Genomic DNA, 22,450 nt, shown 5'->3' with positions numbered 1-22,450 from the left:
TTTACTAGTGTGTTCCAGCCACTAGAACAATGTTTGGTATATCACGGTCACTTAAAATATTTACCATGATGTTGAAATTACCAAAAGATCTAAGATTCTAGCAAAAATCACCGAATAATGTATACGCATTTAGCAAAATATTCCCATAAATTGACTAATGGAGAATCTATTAAAAATGTTTGTAAAAATATCAAGTTCAACTGAAAATGAAAATCTTAGAATTGAATTTGTAATTTCTTAGAGCCAGAATGTGATTTAGGGAGATGATGAGGGAAGCGTAAGACAAAATAGCACTAAATGATAGCTTTTAAAGAGTTTTAATTATGATAAAAATGTTTAAATGATAAACCCAAAGTGATATAATTTTTTTAAAGAAAGTTTTTATGTATAGTTGAAATGAAATGGTTTTTTTTGTTTGTTTTTTTCTGTGTTTCCTCACTCAGAAAGTTGCTTGTATTTATTATTTTGCTAGTGAACATGTCAAAGAAATCAGAGATTTAAGATAATGACTAATAGGACAGTAGGAACAGATAATAGGAAATATGTTTCATACTTTCTTTGAAATATCAGATTGAATACCTTTTGACACAAAACTACTATGATTAATTACTTAAAAGCTTTATAACTCAGTAATCCTAAAAAGTAGCTTTGAACTGAGGTCTAACCTCAAAGATCAGTTTTGTGAGTTAATTGGCTCTGTGTATTGCACAGCCAGCAAACATGCTTATTTCCTTAAAAAAATCTAAATCCTCAAGAGCAATAAAGTTCAAATATTTATTTAAGGAAAACCATTCAGATTAACTACAGTACACTGAAACAGCAAAACATACGAAGAACAAAGAAAACCAAACATAAATATGCAGTGGAATCAAATTCTAATTGAAGTGAACTTTCAGTCAAGTCTTTCTAAAAATTACAATATAAAGGACATATATAATTTCTATATGTTTTAGCTCTAAATTCAGAAAGACATAATTTTGAATTCAGATTTCACCATGTTAAAACTGTATGACCTTGACAATTTTAAATTTCTTTAGTCTTCAGTTTCTTCATTTATAAAATTTGAGTGAGGAGTATGAACTTCATTGTATACTGCTGAGGGTTACATGTGATAATGCGGTTAAAATTCCTGGTACAAGGAGTGCAATTATAAATACTGGTTAATATTATTATTAATATTAAAATAAAATAATTGAAATTATCTTATATTCCTTTATTTAGATCAAATAATTTAAAACTAGCATAAAGAAAGAACAAAGTAAATTTCTTAATGACTTTCAGATATACTAGTTTAGCTGCTAACCACATAAGTATTGTTAAACCATATTCAGAATAGAAAAAAAATCAATTTTCCAAGTTCATTTCTACTTAATTATACAATATATTATGTATGCTTAATCATTAATACTGATATTTGTTTTAACATGTGAACTTTTGACTCTGGAATCCACTTAGAGGCTATGACATGTATACATAATATTTGTGTGTGTGTTTCTTCTAAAAAGTGCATATTTTATTATTGTTTGTCAAATTTTATGGAACATTTGATAAAAATTTTTAAAGAGCTATAAAATTCAACTTTTTCAAGTGCATTCATATTTCAGCCATTGTCCATGAATGTTTTATTGATTGGATTCTACTTGCTGCTACTATCAGTGATTCCATGCTGGTTTTAACCAGCAACCATAACTAGTTTAAAGATTTCAATTACTAACCTTAGTTTTTTCTGAGATACATACATTTGCTTAAATCGACACATATATTCCAATTTTCCTCACTGGGAAATCATTCATGGCCTATGCATTAGAGTGAGATATAAAATACTTCTGTTAGGAGTTCCCGTTGTGGTGCAGTGGTTAACGAATCTGACTCGGAACCATGAGGTTGCAGGTTCGATCCCTGGCCTTGCTCAGTGGGTTAAGGATCTGGCATTGTCATGAGCTGTGGTGTAGGTCGCAGATGTGGCTCGGATCCCACGTTGCTGTGGCCCTGATGTAGGCCGGCGGGTACATCTCTGATTAGACACCTAGCCTGGGAACCTCCATATGGCATGGGAGTGGCCCTAGAAATGGCAAAAAGACAAAAAAAATAAAATAAAAAAATAAAAATACTTCTGTTGAATACATATCTATATAAATCTATATAAACCTATAAACCTCAGAATCCAGAGTGCAATAGAAGATGATACGTGCAGGCAGTTTTTCCCGAATTATAATGACCATTAGTTATTCCAGAGGATAGAGATAAAAATAAATCTTTCGTTCCAAGAAATTAGCTAATACTAATTTCTAAACTATTTATGACAATGAAGATAACAAGGATGAAATCTGGCATATGCTGAGTGCTGTATATAATTAATTGGCCGTATTTTTGCACTTACTTCACAAATAAAACAAATTCCTTAAATGTATATATTGACAACTAGAACAAGAGGATAATTGATTCAGAGATACATCATGATAATCAGTAGTCATCACACACAGTCAACCTCCTTATCTCTCACTTTGCCCTAATTATCTAGTTAATTCAATTATATATCAATTCAGTAGATTGGCCCAAGGGGCTGATAGTAGGTGGACAAAAAAATCCCACAATCACGATAACAGTTCTTGATTTAAATTCATGACTACAGATCATAAGTGAGTCTTCAGCATATTCACCACTGTTAGATTTGCTTGCCCTCTCTCAGACTGTACCACACTCTCTTCTTTCTTCAAACTCGCAACACCCTTCTCATGCTCACACTAAGATATTGAATACTAACTATGTTTTCATTTGCAGAATACGTCAAAACACCTTTACCCATTCTTATTTACTGTGCCTTTCATTTTCTTTTTTAAATTTGTTAATTGCCACCCTGCCCATGCGTCTTTCTGTAGGCAATGAAGAGTAACTTTTTCTCTGCATACTATTCCCTCTTGCCTAAACAAAAACAACAATTACTATGTTTTTCCTTCCCATTGTAGAATCATCAATATATTTTTCTCAATACATCATCCACTTTATTATAATACTCTCTGGTTTAAAAAGAAAATTTCCTTTGATTTCCCATTGCCCTATATAATCCTAGTTCCTCATTTTCCTTATAGCAAAACTCCACTAAAGGTTTGCTCATAGTCTTTGATGTTATGTTCACATTATCACTATTTTTTTCCTTTTCCTTTTAGTTTATTTTCATCCTCTGAAAACTCTGAAAATCACAAGAACCTCCACCTTTATAAATGTAATAGTCAATTCTCAGGCCTCTTACTCTAACACTTAGTATTCATTTACATAAATGATCTTTGCTTTTATTTGGAACATTACTTAGTTTTGAAGATGCTATACAGTCCACTTTTCTTCCTGCATCACTAAATCTTGCTTCTTATTTTCTTTTTGGCTCCTCAATTCCTGAACGTTTATATTGGGTTGCCTCAGATTGTAGTCTTCCTCATCTTTCTTTCCTATCCACCTTCTTTTTCTAAAAAGATCATGAAATGCCATGACTTTAACTATTTTCTTGAAGACATGACTACCAGATTTATATCTCAACACTAAGATTTTCACTGAGGTCAATATTTGCCTATCAAGACCCCCTCTAATATCTTCATTAGGACATCCAGAACTCCTAGACTTTACACACTGTCAAGAGAAAACCATTCTTCATTCTTTCTTAGGTCATAATTCATTCATTCATCGAAATGTTCAGGGAAATTTTTTACTTATTTATTTTTTCCATAGAGTGCTCATCCAATCTCAACACTTTTTGCTATCTGCAATACAACTTCTGTCTTCCTTAGCTGCTGCCAACTAATCCTAACCACTATAATAATTACCTGGAATATTGAAATAATCTAACTCCTCTCCTAAATGGTTTTACTGATTCTTCTCATACCTATCCCCCATCATACAAAGATTATACCCAAGTTATTAGCTGTGAGACTAATTAGAATTTAGCATTCATTTAAGTCTATTTCTGCCTCTTCTACAACCTACCATTTCTTTCTAAAATCCCACACTTTTGGCCTAGCCACTCTGACCTTCCATATGTTTCTCACATACTCCAAGAGTTTTCTAGCTCAGAGTTGGTACGTGATATTCCTTCTGCACAAAAGTACATCATCTCAGATCTCTTATGACTTGCAGCTTCATGTTATTCAAGTCTCTGTTCAAATGTTGCATCCTTAGGATAACTTTTCCTGACCACTCCAGAATCCCTCTGCCCTGTTTTGTTGTCATAGGTTTGTCATTAATACAGTGTACTAATTCATTTACTGGTCTATGAAAACATGTTTCATGGAATCAAGGACTTTTTCTGTCTTATTCAATATCTTTTTTTTTTGCTTTGATTTTTATTTATTTATTTTTATTTCCCCAATACATTATTTTTTTCTACTGTACAGCATGGTGATCCAGTTACACATACATGTATTCATTCTTTTTTCTCATTTTATCATGCTCCATCCTCCATCATAAATGACTAGACACAGTTCTGAGTACTGGTGGCTAGAAAAGTCTACATAAGAGTAGTGAAAGTAAATATGGTTCATGAATGAGTAAATTTAATCACTATATCACCATGATTCTAGCCATATTTTAATGGTGGAATGAGGAAGCAGAATAAACACTGCCCAGGCAGAGTTCTGACATTTATCCAACAATTTATAAGTGAAAAAATAATCATAGAACTATGATTCAGATTCTCATGAGCAAGTATTTATCTACAAGTAAATAGGGAGATATGTCCTGAGACATGTTTTTCCAATCTTCTTACTTGATCATCCACCCATAGCCCCTCCTCATGTGATCTCATCAAAAGAGTAATATAAAAGTGGTGTGGTTTCTTGAGGCAGGGCTCTTGGTTCCAGAGACCTTGAGTCCCCCACTTCCCACCTTTACTGTCTCTGTGTCTTACTTTATGTTAACGTTTTTCCTTAAGTTCCACAGCACTCATTCTTCAGCCCCATCCTGCTGAGCTGGTCTCAGCAAGTGGCACCTAATGTGGGGCGGGCAAGCAGGCAGGCATGAGGAAGGAAAGACTGAAGGACCGTGACTACAGAGGAATTTTTATTTACTGGAAGTGCTATGGAGCCCTGAGAAGAAGTGAGGAATTTTGCATGGCCACGCTAAAGAAACCCTGCGGATAAGTTCCCTCTCTCAGGTATTTACAGGGTAAAATGGGAAATAAGGTAATTGCAGGAAACTATAGTCCTTACATTTGTTTGTTAGGACAACTTTAAAAAGGGGGTGCAAAAATAAGTGAAAGTAAGCTTTTGGAGCTTTTTCAGACTATTGAGAAACATTATGATTTTGGAGTGGTCAGGAAAAGTTATCCTAACATTATGATTGGTTTCTTACATTAGAAATGTTAGATTTAAAGATATGGGAAAGCATAGGAATGGAATTTAGGATATTGTGTGATGAGGGTGTCTATTTGGAGTACTTGGAGCTTAATTAAATCAGTTTAAAACCTCTATAGACCACAGAGGACTTAGAGCAGGAAAAAGAAGTGGAGTTCACACCTTTGTTGGAGAAACCTAAATATGCAGTCCCTGAACGAAATTGTCATAGAGAATATTTGGCTCCTGAGCCTTCAGCTCCAATTTTTGATTCTGATATTCATCAATTGCCTCCTATTAGAAGTGAGGTGATGAGGGCTCATCAAGCCTCTACTTCTAGGGTTGCAAAGAAAATGAGCGTTATCGCTGAACACCACCTATCATCCATTCAACAGGAGATGTTACAGGCTAAAAGGTCGTACTCGTTGTGTACAAATGTCTGGAAAAGATTTTAATCATGTATTTGTTAGTTTAACTGTTAAGGAAATCCAAAATTTTTCAGAACATATAGATTGGCAAATTGCCTTTGCAGATTATGTAGGATCAATAGATAATCATTATCCAAAAAAACTCTATTTTACAATTTATAAAGTGAACTCAATGGATTCTTCTAAAAAAGGTGAAGGATTCACCCATCATTGAAGTCCCTGTGATCTTTACTGATGGGACTAGTAAAGGGAAGGCCAGATATGTGGCTAATCAATATAAAATTACAGAAATGCCTGGCCTTTCTGCCCAACAGGCTGAACTAACTGCTGTAATCCATGCCTTGAGGGATTATCCTGAGCCTATCAATATTCTTTCTGATTTGGCATATGTAGTTCATGCTGCCAAAATGATTGAAACTTCTACCATTAAACAAAATTAACCTATCTTGCTATTTGACTTGTTTACAGAATTACAAACTGTTTTAAGGGAAAGGAGATATCCATTTTATATTACTCATATCAGAGCACATACTAATCTACCTGGGCCTCTAGTTGCAGGAAATAAAGAAATCGATTGCTTGGTAACACCTGCATTACAAGAAGCTCAACATTTTCATGATTTAACACATGTAAATGTTCAAGCCCTTAAAAAGAGATTTGGAATAACATGGGCTAAAGCTAGGATAATCATCTGTCAATGTCCTGCATGTGAAATTATTAACAATTCTTCTCAATCTGAGCCTGGAGTTAACCCTAGGGGACTTGTCTCAAATGCTCTCTTGCAAATGGATGTTACTCATTATTCATCTTTTGGAAAATTGTCATTTATTCATGTATGTATTGACACTTGCTCTAAATTTATTTGGGCTACTGAGCAATCTGGTGAATCTGCTAAACATGTTATTTGTCATTTATATGCTTGTTTTGCAGTTATGGGAGTGCCACAAGCAATTAAAACTGATAATGGTCCAGCTTATATCAGTTCTCAACTTAAAACATTCCTGGATACATGGCATATTGTTCTCTCCACTGGTCTCCCTTACAACCTCCAAGGACAGGCTATTGTGGAATGAGCCAATTTATATGTAAAACAGGCTCTTCAGAAACAAAAAGGGGGAGACACAGAAATAGTTAAGTCACAACAAACACTTATTCACTTTAAATTTTTTAAATTTTTTAAAAATTTTTTTATTTTTTTACTTTTTTATTTTTATTTTTTTTATTTTTTTAAATTTGGCCTCTGATGAAAAAATGGCTGCAGAGAGACATTTAAATACAGAACAAAATAAGATTAACTTTCCTCAGGCTGAACAGCCCTTGATTTGGTGGCAGGATCCATTAACAAACTTCTGATTCCCGGGAAAACTTATTATGTGGGGTAGGGGATATGCTTGTATTTTTACCAGGTCATGGATTACAATCTGTTTGTATTCCATCAAGAAGAATCAAGCCATATCATGAGCAAGCCCATGAAGCATCCCTCGACTCCAGACCCCAGAGGGAGGATGATAAGTGTTCATCTTCCCACTTGGGGTCAGTTCAAACATCTAACCCAAGAAGATGAAAATCTACTGAGAAGAGAAGAAAAGCCTCTCACTCTAAATAATTTGGTCTTAAATGTCTTTCCATTGGTTTCTATCTCAGTGAGTATTCCCTTAGCAGCCACAAGAGAAACTAATTATACCTACTGGGCCTATATCCCCAATCCTCCTTTATTGAGACCTGTGGAATGGGTGAGGCTCCAGTGCGTATATATATTATCTATTAATGATATATCTTGGGTCCCTGGGCTGGAGGATGATGGACAGCATTATTTTGAAAAGGAAGAAGGGATGACTTTCAATCAAATTTTAAAGCTTAAAAATTGGCTGATTTGCATTGGAAAAGAAAACTTATGTTTAACTCCTGAATCTCAAATGTGGTTTTCAGGAAATTTAGATATGCCCACTAGTGAAGATGTACATTTAGTTACAGGCTGAAGTTTCGCCTACCATCAGGTGGAACCAGTTAATATGGGAGTCTGACAGGACTTTATGTACCTTCAAGAGAATGAAAAATCAAATTCATTAGAATATATGCAGGGCTATGGAAGGGGTCATACTGCTTAATGGTTCCTGTGGAACTGTATGGGGTTGGTCCCCTAAGGGGAAGCCAATTCCTGTCTGTATGGGCCATCAACCTCTGTGTTCTGTTAATGAATTATTCTCTTGGACAGTCTCCAGCCAATCAGGCCAACAAGAATAAAAAATAAATAAATAAATAAATAGAAAAAAATAGAAAAAAAGAAAAAATATATATACATAAAGTCTTTGAAACTGCTCAAATCAAATCTGGGGCAGATGAAGGGAATGATGCTATAAATGCCAGAGGCAAATTAGGAGAGAGAGAACAAGATTCCCCACAGGGTATCAGGTGGTTTCTATGAGTGATCCCAGTTGGTCTGTTGATGAGGGAGATAACCACAATTGGCATAGAAATAATTTTGTTACTTGTATAGTAGAGGGATTAAAAGCCTCATGAGTAAAGCCCATTAAAAACTATTGGAGGTTTAGTAGGGGAACAAGAGAGTCCATTAACTTTCTTAGAAAGACTCAGAAAGGCATTGAGAAAACATATGCCAAGGAACCCAGAAACAATGAAGAGCTAAATAATTCTTAAGGATAAATTCATAGCTCAAATCAGTGCCAGATATATGGAGAAAGCTCCAAAAAATTGGCTTTTGGCCCTGATCAGGACCTGGAGCACCTCCTCAGAGTAGCAACTCCAATATGTTATAATTGGGGCCAGGAAGAATGAAAGGAGAACAAGAAGAGAGGCAGAGAAAAGGCTGAAGCTCTAGTTACAGCGCTGCAGGGAGTCAATCTGGAAGTTTCCAAGGTGAGAGGACTAGGGCAGAGACTTATGCCCGGAGCCTGTTTCCTCTGTGGAAAAGAGGGATCCTTTAAATGGGAATGCCCTTAGACTCAGCTGTGCCCCATATGTTGGGGAGATCACTGGAAGAGGGACTGTCCCTGAAGACAAAGTTCTCTGTGGTTGACCCCTCAGGCCCAGGATCAAGACTGATGGGACATTTCCATAATGGCTCCTGTCCTTATCACCATTCAGGAGCCCTGAGTGACTCTAAATGTAGGAAGACAGCCTATTGACTTCCTCTTGAATATGGGAGCCACTTTTCAGTCCTCCTCTCCAATCCTGGGCTCCTCCCTCATGAATCTGCGACATTCATGCTTCTGGCAAGATGGTTACAAAATATTTACACAACCTTTGAGTTGTGACTGGGAATCCATTTTCTTTTCTTGATGCCTTTCTGATTGTTCCAGAGTCCAACTCCTCAATGCCTTTCTGATTGTTCCAGAGTCCAACTCCTCTTTTAGAAAGATATTTTGTAAGAGGTTAAAGCCTCAATTCACGTGGCAATGGAGGACTTCCCATGTGGCTCACAACATAACTACTCGGCAATCCCTCACATTTTATTTTTGTGCAGTATGTTAACTATGAGCAAAATGATAGTGTATGTCAGTCAAATATAAAGCTTTTCTTTTATTAGTATTAAAACCTGGTGATTAATGCAGAAACTCATGGAAAGTAGCAGGTTAATCTGAACAATATATCATTTCCTTTCAGTTCACAATCTGTTATTTCACAGACCATGGTTAATAGAATGTCCCCCAAAATAAAAAAAATAAAAAAAATAAAAAAATAAAAAAGAGGAGTTCCCGTTGTGGCACAGTGGTTAACGAATCCGACTAGGAACCATGAGGTTGCGGGTTCGATCCCTGCCCTTGCTCAGGGGGTTAACAATCCAGTATTGCCGTGAGCTGCGGTATAGGTTGCAGACGCGGCTTGGATCTTGGGTTGCTGTGGCTCTGGTGTAGGCCAGCGGCTACAGCTCCGATTTGACCCCTAGCCTGGGAACCTCCATATGCTGAGGGAGCGGCCCAAGAAATGGCAAAAAGGACAAAAAAAAAAAAAAAAAGAGAGGGGTGAATATATGCCAATGGAGCCTAATCAAGGTTTCTGCATTTCCTTAACTAATGCCTTGCTATTATAAAATCTAAATGTTGTATTCCTAATTGTTCACAGAATGTGTCTTATTCCCTGCTGGATCTTCAACAGTGTATTCATGAGTTGTCCTATTCAGCTCCAGCTTTTGGAGCTGCTTTGTGGAACCAGCTGACCTCCTCCTCCTGGTGAAAATGTTTCTTTCACCGTATTCATTGTGATCTTGATCCTTTTATTCAGACCCTGTATAATTAATTGTATTTCTTGCTTCATTACATCTTGATTAAGAGTTATCAATGTTCAAATGTTGATAGAAGGGGTATCCAAAGTAATGTATCAAGGCTCACTTGACCGTCCCATGAGTGGACACCTAACTGCTTTCCCTAACGATGCCCCTTTTCAGCAGGAAGAAGTTAGAGCGGTTGTCGCCCATTTTCCCCATAGTTAGAGTCTCCAACTCGGGGGTGGGGATTGAGAATATGGGCATTGATACATTCTTTGATGTGGCTATTGATTAACATTTGTAAATTAAGGGTCTCATAGAACCCCAACTGCTATAAAGTTTACAGTTATTACCCTGTGGAACCATCCTCTGCTACCACATCATAGTCAAGAAGTCTGCATCCGCAGCTGACATGGACACCTGGGAGACTATACAGCACCTCAAGAATCCCCTCATGGTCAAGTTCCAGAAACTCTCTTCGCCATCGTCAAAGAGCACTGAGCCCTGCTCTGGCAACCCCTGGAAACTGGTCAATCTAAGCATGGCTGAAGCCTGAGGAGTTCCACGTGAGACTTAACTTGGACTTGTGTTCTGTCTATAGATGCACAAAGTGAGCGATTTAAGAAGTAATAAAGAAAGGAAGTTGCAAGATCTATTTTTGTCCTCCTGAAAAAAACAAAAAGGGGGAGATGTCCTGAGACATGTTTTTCCAATCTTCTTACTTGATCATCCACCCATAGCCCCTCCTCATGTGATCTCATCAAAAGAGTAATATAAAAGTGGTGTGGTTTCTTGAGGCAGGGCTCTTGGTTCCAGAGACCTTGAGTCCCCCGGTTCCCACCTTTACTGTCTGTCTTACTTTATGTTAACGTTTTTCCTTAAGTTCCACAGCACCCATTCTTCAGCCCCATCCTGCTGAGCTGGTCTTGGTAGAGATACATACTAAAAATTATCTCTATTTAAGAATTTTAAATAGAGTTGAGGAGATAAGTCACAAACTAATGAAACAGTTATAAGCTAGTAAAGTTTTGTTTTGTTTTGCACAAAAATAAATACAGTGCACTCCTTTTTCCCTTTCAAGAATTGCTTAAACTGTTTTGAAATGAGTACATAATGAATTCAAGTGTATGTCAGTTTCTAATTCATGGATTGATATATTTTGTCATATTCCAAATATATTCATCTCATATTTTAGATTTTCTTTTATAAGCTGTTGCAAAGTCTATTTTATTAATATCTAAAGTTAAATAAGGTATATCTTTTCTGAGCTTACCTTACATTCTGAAATATAAGATTTTAAAATAATAAATATGCTTTTACTCTTCTAAATTAACTGTTAGGTAATAAAGAGATGGAATGTTGTAGTAAGAAAAAAAAACTCTTCAACATGAACTGTATCATTTACTTTGTTTGCTGATGAGATGTGTCAACATTTACACAGTAAAGTGTGTCTAAATGTGTATTTCTATTTAAATCAAATTCATCTTCTTCAGAGTTTATGTGTATACTCAAGGAATGAAATTGGATTCTTTTAGAGAACTAAAATCAGTTACCATTTATTTCAGGCAAAGAGGTAATCAACATGCTTGACTGGAGAAACCATTCAAGACACGAGTGTTCCTAAACTGTCTTTGCACAAACATTCTAAAACATGAAATATTAGGACATCTACTAAATTAATTTTGAAGGTATAGTATATTATGCACAATTTATGACTGTGGGTCTTATGTGCCCTACATAAACCTATTAAAAAAGGGACCCTAAAGTGTCATAAAGAATGGAAAGTAGATAAAATTCAGGAAAAAAAAAAGTGAGTTTGTGAACTCATAAATTTAATCTGTTTAATTTCCCAAAAATCTCACCTTAGGAAATAGTGAATGATGCATTACTCTGGAGAGATATGGTTAAAATCATATTGCTGTATGCCCTTTAGTTGGCTAAACTCTCCACAAGCAGGAATCTCCCTATATCCCTTAATATTTTATTTCAGGAGAATAAAAGTGGTGCAAACAAAATTAGACTTATATCACTTTCCCCTCTAATTGCTGTTAGAATGTAGATTGGATTGATTATTCATGTTACTTGATCATTGACTATGTTATTTGATAATTTCTTATTACAAATCCTAATGTAACATATTGACTACAGGACCAAATATCTTTAGGACCTTATACATGAATTATTGGCTCAGTGCAAACTTATTCTAAAATGCAGGGGAGCCTATTTGCCAAAATTATTGTGTCCCAATTTGAACACATTGAAATAGTAAATTATATTCAAAATTAGTTTCATAAAATGACTTGGGGTTTCTGGGTTAAATGTTAGGGAAGCTTTCTAAGTACCCAGAGTTTCCATTTGTTTCTTTCCTAGTTCTCAGCTATTTGTCATCTCTTAAGACACCCTATGCATTATTTCTCTTGCTTCTCTCAGAGCTCCACACTGTAAGTCTGCCCTGACCCCTTCAGCTTCTGGATTAACATGTGCATTTACCTTCAATTTATTGAACATCTTCCATTTCTAGAAACCATGATAGGCCCTTACATATTTATTTAATTTTAACAGTAATCGTGGATATTCCATTCCACATATGAAGAAAGTAAAACTCATTTGTTTAGACAAAAACTAAGTTTTTTTTATTAAAATATTTTTCTGATTATAAACATACTATTTTTTAATGGAATACATTCAAAGTATTTAGGGAAGTACAGACTGCATAACATAAATGGAAAGAAGAGTACAAACTATTTATAATCCCACCACCAAATGATAATTACTCTAAAATTTTTAAATAGTTCAGCTAACTCTTTACACACATATATTTGTGATATAATTCCACTCTAAAGGATTCAAATATTATCCCTTTAGAATTTACACATCTATGTATATGTCAATAAGTTTCCTTAAATATTTCATTCCAACAATTTCCAGCTACCTGACAGATACCTCTTAGGATTGTCAAGCCAACAGCAAATTCACTGTGTTTAAAACTGATATGTGATTTAGGCACTCTCCAAATGTGCTCCCCCTACTGACTTCTTAGAGCATACCTACAAATATCATGACTAAAAATTTTGGTGTCCACTCTGACTTTTCTTGTTCTTCATCAGAATCTGTTTATTGTCATATTTTTAATTTGCATTTGCTCTTTTACATCTGCCCTATTATCCCTATATGTTTTTTATTTGAACATTTCAATAAATTGAGATCTCCTTACTCTCCTTTTACCCAGGAGTAGCTGCAAATGGTGGACCTTTAATCCAAAGCCTTCAATATGCATGTCGAACAAACACCAAATACATGGGTTGGAAAGAATGCCTTTAAATAATTTATTATGTTCTAATTAATTAATGTTAGATGATGAAAAGTAATGATTTTTCTTTTCCAGACATTTTACAGAGTGTATGATATGATGAACAGAAGATTGACTCAGTGGAACATACAAACAAGTAAACATGTATGTACTTGACAGTGATGTGTGCTATAATGAGAAAATACAATTTCTTTGTAGAAAATAAAATAGACACAATCAAAGTTGGAGGATGGGAGAACACTTATAGTAGAAAATTCAATTTAAATTGTATATCAGTATCTGTATCTGTATCTATATCTATTTGTCTAGAGAAAAAGAAATTGACAGAAAAATGGTGGAAGGGAGAATTTGACCTTATCCAATTTGGGGAGCTGGTTAAACCATGTTTATAACACCACCTCTGAAGTTTAATTTCAATGATGTAACTTGAGGTGCACAGGATGGATGATTGGGAAGGAAAGAGGGATGTGCAGTGTGGGAAAGCAAAACAATTCTAGAATACAAAAGCTTGGGCTAATGAGGATGTACCAATACTCCTGCCAGCAATTGTTGTCTCTGGCTTGATGGTATGGGTATTCTGCAGAAAGGCTCTCCCTTGTGAAGAGCTAAGAACACAGAGCTGGTCCAGAAAGTTGGGGAAACTTAAGATGAATCCAGGAGAAGGTAGAAGTTTTAAAACTGGCTGCTGCCTTCTACAAAGAAGCAAGGTTTATGAGCTACAAATGGCAGTGGCTTCATTTCCTTCCTCTGAATCTCACACTGGAATTTCCCTTATACACAATAATATTCAGAAACATACAGGAAGAGGAATTCTTGGACACACAGTCCAGTTGAAAAAAAGTGATACAATATAAAGTTACCATAGTTTGGTGAAAGTTTGATTAAAAGTTAATCAAGAGGGAGTTCCCTTCGTGGCTCAGCAGTTGATGAACCTAACTAGTATCCATGAGGATGCAGGTTCAATCCCTGGCATTGCTCAGTGGATTAAGAATCCAGTGTTGCTGTGAACTATGGTGTAGCTCACAGACTCGGCTCTGATCCTATGTTGTCATGGCTGTGGTGCAGACCAGCAGCTGCAGTTCTGATTTGACCCCTAGGGTGGGAACTTCCATATGCTGCAGGTGTGGCCCTAAAAATGCAAAGAAAAAAATTGTTAATCAAGATAGAAGGCTATGGAAGGAAACTTTCAGGCAAAGAGAAAAATGTGTAGCAAAATGGGATTGTAAAGAATGAGTTTGGTTAAAGCAGGAAGCGAAAGGATTCTGTGCGTAGTGGAATAAAAACAGAGAAAGTGAAAAACCACTAGTGTTTAGGTTATACTTAGGAATTTTTTTCAGAGTTTTTTTAAAGATATAAAACAGTTCCATCACATATAAAATTTCTCTATGCTTTTTGAAACATCCTCTTCCCAACATTTGGGCAACCACTGATCTGTTTTCCATAGCTACAGTTTTACATTTCCTTAAGTGTCATTTAAATGCAATTGTACAAAAACTCATCTTTTAAATTTGGCTTCCTTAAATTATTTATTTATTTTTTAATTTTCTATTTCTATTGTTCTGAAATTTTATTTCTATTTTTTACAGAATAATATACATACATTTAAACACAATTACATTCAATCAAATTATTATTATATCATGGATCTTAAGAAACAGATTAAGTGACTACCTCTGGAGAAGTGGAATGGAAAATATGCTGAGATAAATAGAAATTTATTCTATATCCCATTTTGTATGGCTTTCATCCTTACTATTTAGTATTATCTATTACATTTCAATTTTACCTTAAAAATTAGCATTATATTAAAATTGTTATATCATGCCAATAAAATTTATAAAGAATGAAGACATATACCATTAAATATTTTATATAGCATAATAAAAAGAATAACTTAACTGGTAAGAATAACAAAAATAATATACCCTCTGAAAATAAGTATAATATAAAATGCATAAATTGGTTAAAAAACAATTTAAATATATAAATATGTCCCCACAATTTGTTACATCTTATCAATTCTTCAATATAGGCATACATCATTCTAGGTGATATGATAAACAAGACATTATAGACCTTATATTGTACCATGGAGAGAAATGGTTATTAATAATACAATTGTAGAACTGTATTATTTAATCATACAGCTGCATTATTTAATTATAATTATCATAAATTCTTTGATGGAGAGGAAAGCAGAATCAGATCTAAGAAGACTTCAACATTCCAAGAATGATGTCAAATGACCCCCTTTATGGTGGATTATGTGCTTATTTACTATGAGCTATATTTCTTCTCCAGAGATTCCTTGTTTGTACATCAATTGTCAATGTTTGGTTTGCAGTTATTCTGAAGATTTGATATGAGTCTATATACATATGAGATTGTTTTAAGTTGTTGTTCTCTTCATTGCAAGTGCATCTCCAGTGTCCTGCATTTGCACCCACCTCTTCTCATGATTTCGGATTGTGGTGGTATAATGGTGCATGGATGATCTCGTATCTTTACTGTACATATACCTTTACTGGTGAGCCCTGTCATTTGTGGAATTTTTGTTTCCTGTTGCTGCCTTGTCTTTTCTGCCTAGAGAAGTTCCTTTAGTATTTGTTGTAAGGCTGGTTTAGTGTTGCTGAATTCTCTCAGCTTTTGCTTATCTGTGAAGGTTTTGATTTCTCCTTCAAATCTGAATGAGAGCCTTGCTGGGTAGAGTAACCTTGGTTGGAGGTTTTTTCCTTTCATCACGTGAAGTGTATCATGACATTCCCTTCTGGCCTGCAGAATTTCTGCTGAAAAATCTGCTGATAACCTTATTGGGGTTCCCTTGTGTGTTACTTGTTTCTTTTCCCTAGCTGCTTTCAAGATTTTCTCTTTGCCTTTAATTTTGGTCAATTTGATTAATATGTGTCTTTGATTAATATGTATGTGTATTCCTCCTTGGGTTTATTTTATATGGTACTCGTGGTGCTTCCCGGATTTGAGTAAGTGGTTCCTTTCCCATGTGAGGGAAGTTTTCAGCTATTATCTCTTGGAATATTTTTTCTATCCCCTTCTCTCTCTCTTCTCCTTCTGTCACCCCTATAATACGGATGTTGGTGTGTTTCATGTTGTCCCAGAGTTCCCTGAGACTCTCTTCAATTATTTTCAATCTTCTTTCTCTTTTCTGTTTCACATCCGTAATTTCCACTAATCTGTCCTCCACCTCGCTTATTCATTCTTCTGCCTCCTGTATTCTGCTGTTAGCTGCTTCTGGTGAATTTTTTATTTCAGTTATTGTATTTTCCATCTTTTCTTGTTTAGGTTTTATATCTTGTATCTCTTTGCTCAGTGTTTCCTGTAAGTTATACATCTTGGCCTCCAGTTTATCTCCAATGTCTTGCATCATCTTTAGCATCAACAGTCTGAAGTCTTTTTTCCTGGAGGCTAAGAATCTCCTCATCACCTAACTGTTTTTCTGTGTTTTTTTCTTTCTCCCTCATCTGAGTTATAGTTCTCTGTCTTTTCATTTTTATAGGTTTTTGGTGTGGTGATAATAGATAATAGAGTTGTAGCCTCTCTTACTTCTGGTATCTGTCCCCCTTGTGGCTGAAATTGGTATGGGGGCTTGCTGTAGGCTTCCTGAGGGGAGGGGCTGATGCCTGCCCCCTGGTAGGTGGAACTGATTCCTATCCCTCTGGTGGGTGGGGCTTAGTCTCTGGACGGGACTAGAGGCAGCTGTGTGCCTGAGGGGTCTTTAGGTAGCCTGTTTACTGAGGGGCAGTGCTGTGATCCCACCTGGATTGTTGTTTGCCCTGGGGCTTCTCAGGCTGACTAACAGGTGGGGCCAGAATTTCCCAAAATGGCCACCTCCAGAGAAAGGCACTGCTGCTGAATATTCCCAAGAGCATTGCCTTCAAAGTCCTTCCCTCACAACAAGCCACGTTCACCCCTGTTTTCTCAGGATGTCCTCCAAGAACTGCAGTCAGGTTTGACCTAGATTCCTATGGAGACCTCGCTCTGCCTTGGGACCCAGTGCACGTGAAAGTCCTTGTGCACCTTTTAAGAATGGGGTCTCTGTTTCCCCCAGTCCCATGGAGCTCCTGTACACAAACCCCACTGGCCTTCAATGCCAGATGCTCCAGGGGCTCTTTCTTCCAGTGCCACATCCCCGCACATGAGGGTTTGATGCTGGGCTCAGGACTCTCACTCCTGATGGTGAGTCTCTGTGAAGGAGTTAGTTTTCAGTCTGTGGAGCTTCCCACCCGGGGATATGGGGTTGTTTATATCATGAAATCGCCCCTCCTACCTCTTGATGTGGCCTTCTCTTTTTCTTCTTGAGTAGGGAATCTTTTTTTAAGGTTCCCAGTCCATTTGGGTGGAGATCGCTCAGTCCATAGTTGTGAATTTTGTTGTTTTTAGGAGAGAATTTGAGCTCCAGTCCTTCTATTCCACCATCTTAATCCTGTTCTGGCTTCTTTAATTTAGCATAATACTTTTGAGATTTGTTTTTGTTATTGACTTTACAGTAGCTTGATTTTTTTCATTTACAAGTAGGATTACATTGTATGTATATTCCAAAGTTGGTTTGATTATTTATCAGATTAAATATATTTGATTATTTCCATTTCCTGTTCATTATTTTAAAAACTGGCTATACATATTTTATTAACTTTTTTTTGGAAAACTAATTTTTTACATTACTTTGGTAAATACACCGAAATTGAGTCATATCAACATACATATGTTTGAATCATTTAATATTTACATGTCTAACTTTATAAGGAACTTCTAAAATGTCCAAAGTTATCTGTCAAAGACTTGCAGTAACATATGAAAGTTTAAGTTGATTTGCTTCTGTATCAAGATTTGGCATTATCACATTTGCAGCAACATGGATGGAGCTAGAGACTCTCATACTGAGTGAAGTAAGTCAGAAAGAGAAAGACAAATACCATATGATATAACATATATCTGGAATCTAATATATGAAACAAATGAACCTTTCACAGAAAAGAAAATCATGGACTTGGAGAATAGACTTGAGGTTTCCAGGAGGGAGTGGGATGGATGGGTTGCTTGTGGTTAATATATGCAGACTGTTGCCTTTGGAATGGATTAGAAATGAGATTCTGCTGTGTAACACTGGGATCTATGTCTGGTCACTATATGGAGCATGAAATGTGAGAAAAAAGAATGTACACAGTATGCGTAACTGGGTCACCAGGCTGTACAGTAGAAAATTGACAGAACACTTAAACCAATTATAGCAGAAAAAAAAACAAAAAATCATTATATTAAAAAATTTAAAAAAAGATTTGGCATTATCAGATTTTTTATTTTAGCAAATATCTATGACTTATGGTTTAAATTTTCATTGCTGTAATGATTTATGGGATCCTTTAATCCTTTCTTTGCTAAATTGTCATTTGCTTATTTTCCTTGGTGAAATATCTCCACGGTGTTCAAAATTTTCGTTCATTCTTTCTTTTTTATTACTCAATGAATTTATTACATTTATGGTTGTACAATGATCATCACAATCCAATTTCATAGGTTTCCATCCCACAACCCCAGCACATCCCCCCACCCCCCAAACTGTCTCCTTTGGAAACCATAGGTTTTTCAAAGTCTTTGAGTCAGTATCTGTTCTGCAAAGAAGTTCCGTCTGTCCTTTTTTCAGATGCCACATGTCAGTGAAAGCATTTGATGTTGGTGTCTCATTGCATGGCTGACTTCAATTAGCATGAGAATTTCTAGGTCCATCCATGTTGCAAAAAAATGCTGGTATTTCGTTCCTTTTTATGGCTTAGTAATAGTCTATTGCATATATGTACCAATCTTCTTGATTCACTCCTCTGTTGATGGACATTTAGGTTGTTTCCACGTCTTGGCTATTGCAAAGAGTGCTTCAATGAACATTAGAGTACACGTGTCTTTGTGAGTCATGGTTTTCTCTGGATAGATGCCTAGTAGTGGGATTGCTGGATCAAATGGTAGTTCTATGTTTAGTTTTCTGAGGAAGCTCCATACTGTTTTCCACAATGGTTGCACCAATTTACAATCCTACCAACAGTGTACTAGGGTTCTTTTTTCTCCACACTTTCTCTAGCACTTATTGTTTGCAGACTTTGATGATGGCCATTCTGGCTGGTATAAGGTGGTACCTCAGAGTGGTTTTTATTTGCATTTCTCCTATAATGAGTGATGTTGAACATCTTTTCATGTGTTTCTTGGCCATCCAAATGTCTTCCTAAAGAACTGTCTTTTAGATCTTCTGCCCATTTTTTGATTTTTTTTTTTTTTTTTTTTTGGTATTGAGCTGTAGTAGGTATTTATAAATTTTGTAGATTGATCCCTTGTCAGTTGATTCACTTGCAAAGATTTTCTCCCATTCTATGGGCTGTCTTTTTGTTTTGTTTATGGTTTCCTTTGCAGTGCAGAAACTTTTAAGTTTAATTAGGTCCTATTTGTTTATTTTTGTTTTTACTGTCATTACTCTAAGAGGTGGATCTGAGAAGATGTTGCTGTCATTTATGTCAGAGAGTGTTTGGCCTATGTTTTCCTCTAGGAGTTGATAGTGTGTGATCTTATATCTAGGTCTTTAATCCATTTTGAGTTTATTTTTGTGTAAGGTGTTAGGGAGTGTTCTAATTTCATTCTTTTCCATGTGGCTGTCCAGTTTTCCCAGCACCACTTATTGAACAGGCTGTCCTTTCTCCACTGTATGTTCTTGCCTCCTTTGTCATAGATTCGTTGGCTGTAAGTGCATGGGTTTAATTCTGGGCTTTCTATCCTGTTCCACTGATCTCTATTTCTGTCTTTGTGTGAGTACCATACAGTTTTGATGATTGTTGCTTTGTAGTATAGTCTGAGGTCAGGGAACCTGATGCCTCCAGCTCCATTTTTCTTTTTTAGGATGTCTTCTTTGGCTATTCTGGGTTTTTTGTACTTCCAAACAAACTTTAAAATATTTTGTTCAAGTTCTATGAGAAATGTCTGTGGTAATTTGATAGGGATTTCATTGAATCTGTAGATTGCCTTAGGTAGTATAGTCATTCTGATACTATTAACTCTTCCAATCTACAAGCATGGTATATCTTTCCATCTATTTGTGTCCTATTTGATTTCTTTCATAAGTGTCTTATAATTTTCAGAGTACAGGTCTTTTTTCTCTTTTGGTGTGTTTACTCCTAGGTACTTTATTCTTTTGGATGTGATGGTAAACGGGATTGCTTCCCTAATTTCTATTTCTGCCCTTTCATTGTTAGTGTGAAGAAATGCTGTCGACTGTGTATTAATTTTGTATCCTGTGACTTTGCCAAATTTGTGGATGAGCTCTAATGGTTTTCTGGTAGAGTCTTTAGTATTCTCTAGGTATAGTGTCATGTCATCTGCAAATAGTGATGGTTTTACTTCTTCGTTTCCAATTTGGATTCCTTTTATTTCTTTTACTTCTCTGATTGCTGTGGCTAGGATTTCCAAAACTATGTTGAAGAGTAGTGGTGAGAGCGGACATCCTTGTCTTGTTCCTGATCTCAGCAGTAATTCCTTCAGATTTCACCATTGAGAATGAGGTTAGCTGTGAATTTGTCATATATGGCCTTTATTATGTTGAGGTAGGTTCCTGTTATGCCCACTTTCTGAAGGGTTTTTATCAGAAATGGGTGTAGGATTTTGTCAAAGGATTTTTCCACATCTGTTGAGAAGATCATATGGTTTTTATTCTTCAGTTTGTTAATGCGGTGTATCACACTGTTGGATTTGTGGATATTGAAGAACCCTTGCATCTCTGGGATAAATCCCACTAGATCATGATGTACAATCCTTTTAATGTATTGTTGGATGTGGTTTGCTAGTATTTTGTTGAGGATTTTTCCATCTATGTTCATCAGTGAAATTTGCCTTTAGTTTTCTTTTTTTGTGGTATCTTTGTCTGGTTTTGGTATCAGGGTGATGGTGGCCTCATAAAATGAGTATGGGAGTATCCCTTCCTCTGCAATTTTTTGGAATAGTTTCAGAAGGATATGTGTTAGCTCTTCTCTAAATGTTTGATAGAATTCGCCTGTGAAGCCATCTGGTCCTGGACTTTGGCTTGTTGGAAGTTTTTAAATCACAGTTTCAATTTCAGTTCTTGTGATTGGTTTGTTCATCTTTTCTATTTCATCTTAGTTTAGTCTTGGAAGATTGTACTTTTCTAAAAATTTGTCCATTTCTTTTAGGTTTTCTCTACAGTGGTCTCTTATGATCCTTTGTATTTCTGTGATGGATTTCTTCAGTGATCCATTATTTGTTCAGTAGCATGTTGTTTAGTCTTCACGTGTTTGTGTTTTTTTGCAATTTTTTCCCTGTTGTTGATTTCCAGTCATATAGTGTTTGGTCAGAAAAGATGCTTGATATGATTTCAATTTTCTTAAAGTTACTGAGGTTGGATTTGTAGCCCAGATGTGATCAATTTTAGAGAATATTCCATGTGCACTTGAGAAGAATGTGTATTCTGTTGCTTTTGGATGGAATGTCTTATAAATACCTATGAAGTCCATCTGGTCTGATGCTTCATTCATGGCCTGTGTTTCCTTATCGATTTTCTGTCTGGATGATCTGTTCATTGCTGTAAGTGGGGTGTTAACCCCCCCCCATTATTGTGTTATTGTTGATTTCTCCTTTTAAGGGTGTTAGCAGTTGCCTTATATATTGTGGTGAACGTATGTTGGGTGCATAGATATTTAAAATTGTTATACCTTCTTCTTGGACTGATCCTTGGATTATTAGGTAGTGACTTTCCTTGTCCCTTAAAATGTTCTTCATTTTAAAGTCTATTTTGTTTGATATGAGTATATCTATTCCAGCATTCTTTTGATTCCAGTTTGCATGGAATATTTTCTTCCATCCTCTCACTTGCAATTTGTATGTGTACCTAGAGGCGAAGTGGGTTTCTTGAAGACTACACATATATGGAACTTGTTTTTGTATCCATTCAGCCAGTCTATGTCTTTTGGTTGGGGTGTTTAGTCCATTAACATTTAAGGTAATTATTAATATGTATGTTCTTATTGCCTTTTTATTAATTGCTTTGCATTTGTTTTTGTTGTTCTTTTTTCTTCCCTTCTTCTCTTGTTCTCTTCTCTTATGGTTTAATGACTATCTTTAGTGTTGTATTTGTGTTGATTTTTCTTATTTGTCTGTGTATCAATTG

The sequence above is a fragment of the Phacochoerus africanus genome, chromosome 6, assembly GCF_016906955.1.
Source record: "Phacochoerus africanus isolate WHEZ1 chromosome 6, ROS_Pafr_v1, whole genome shotgun sequence".
Classification (NCBI taxonomy): domain Eukaryota; kingdom Metazoa; phylum Chordata; class Mammalia; order Artiodactyla; family Suidae; genus Phacochoerus; species Phacochoerus africanus.
This window is presented reverse-complemented; position numbering follows the sequence as displayed.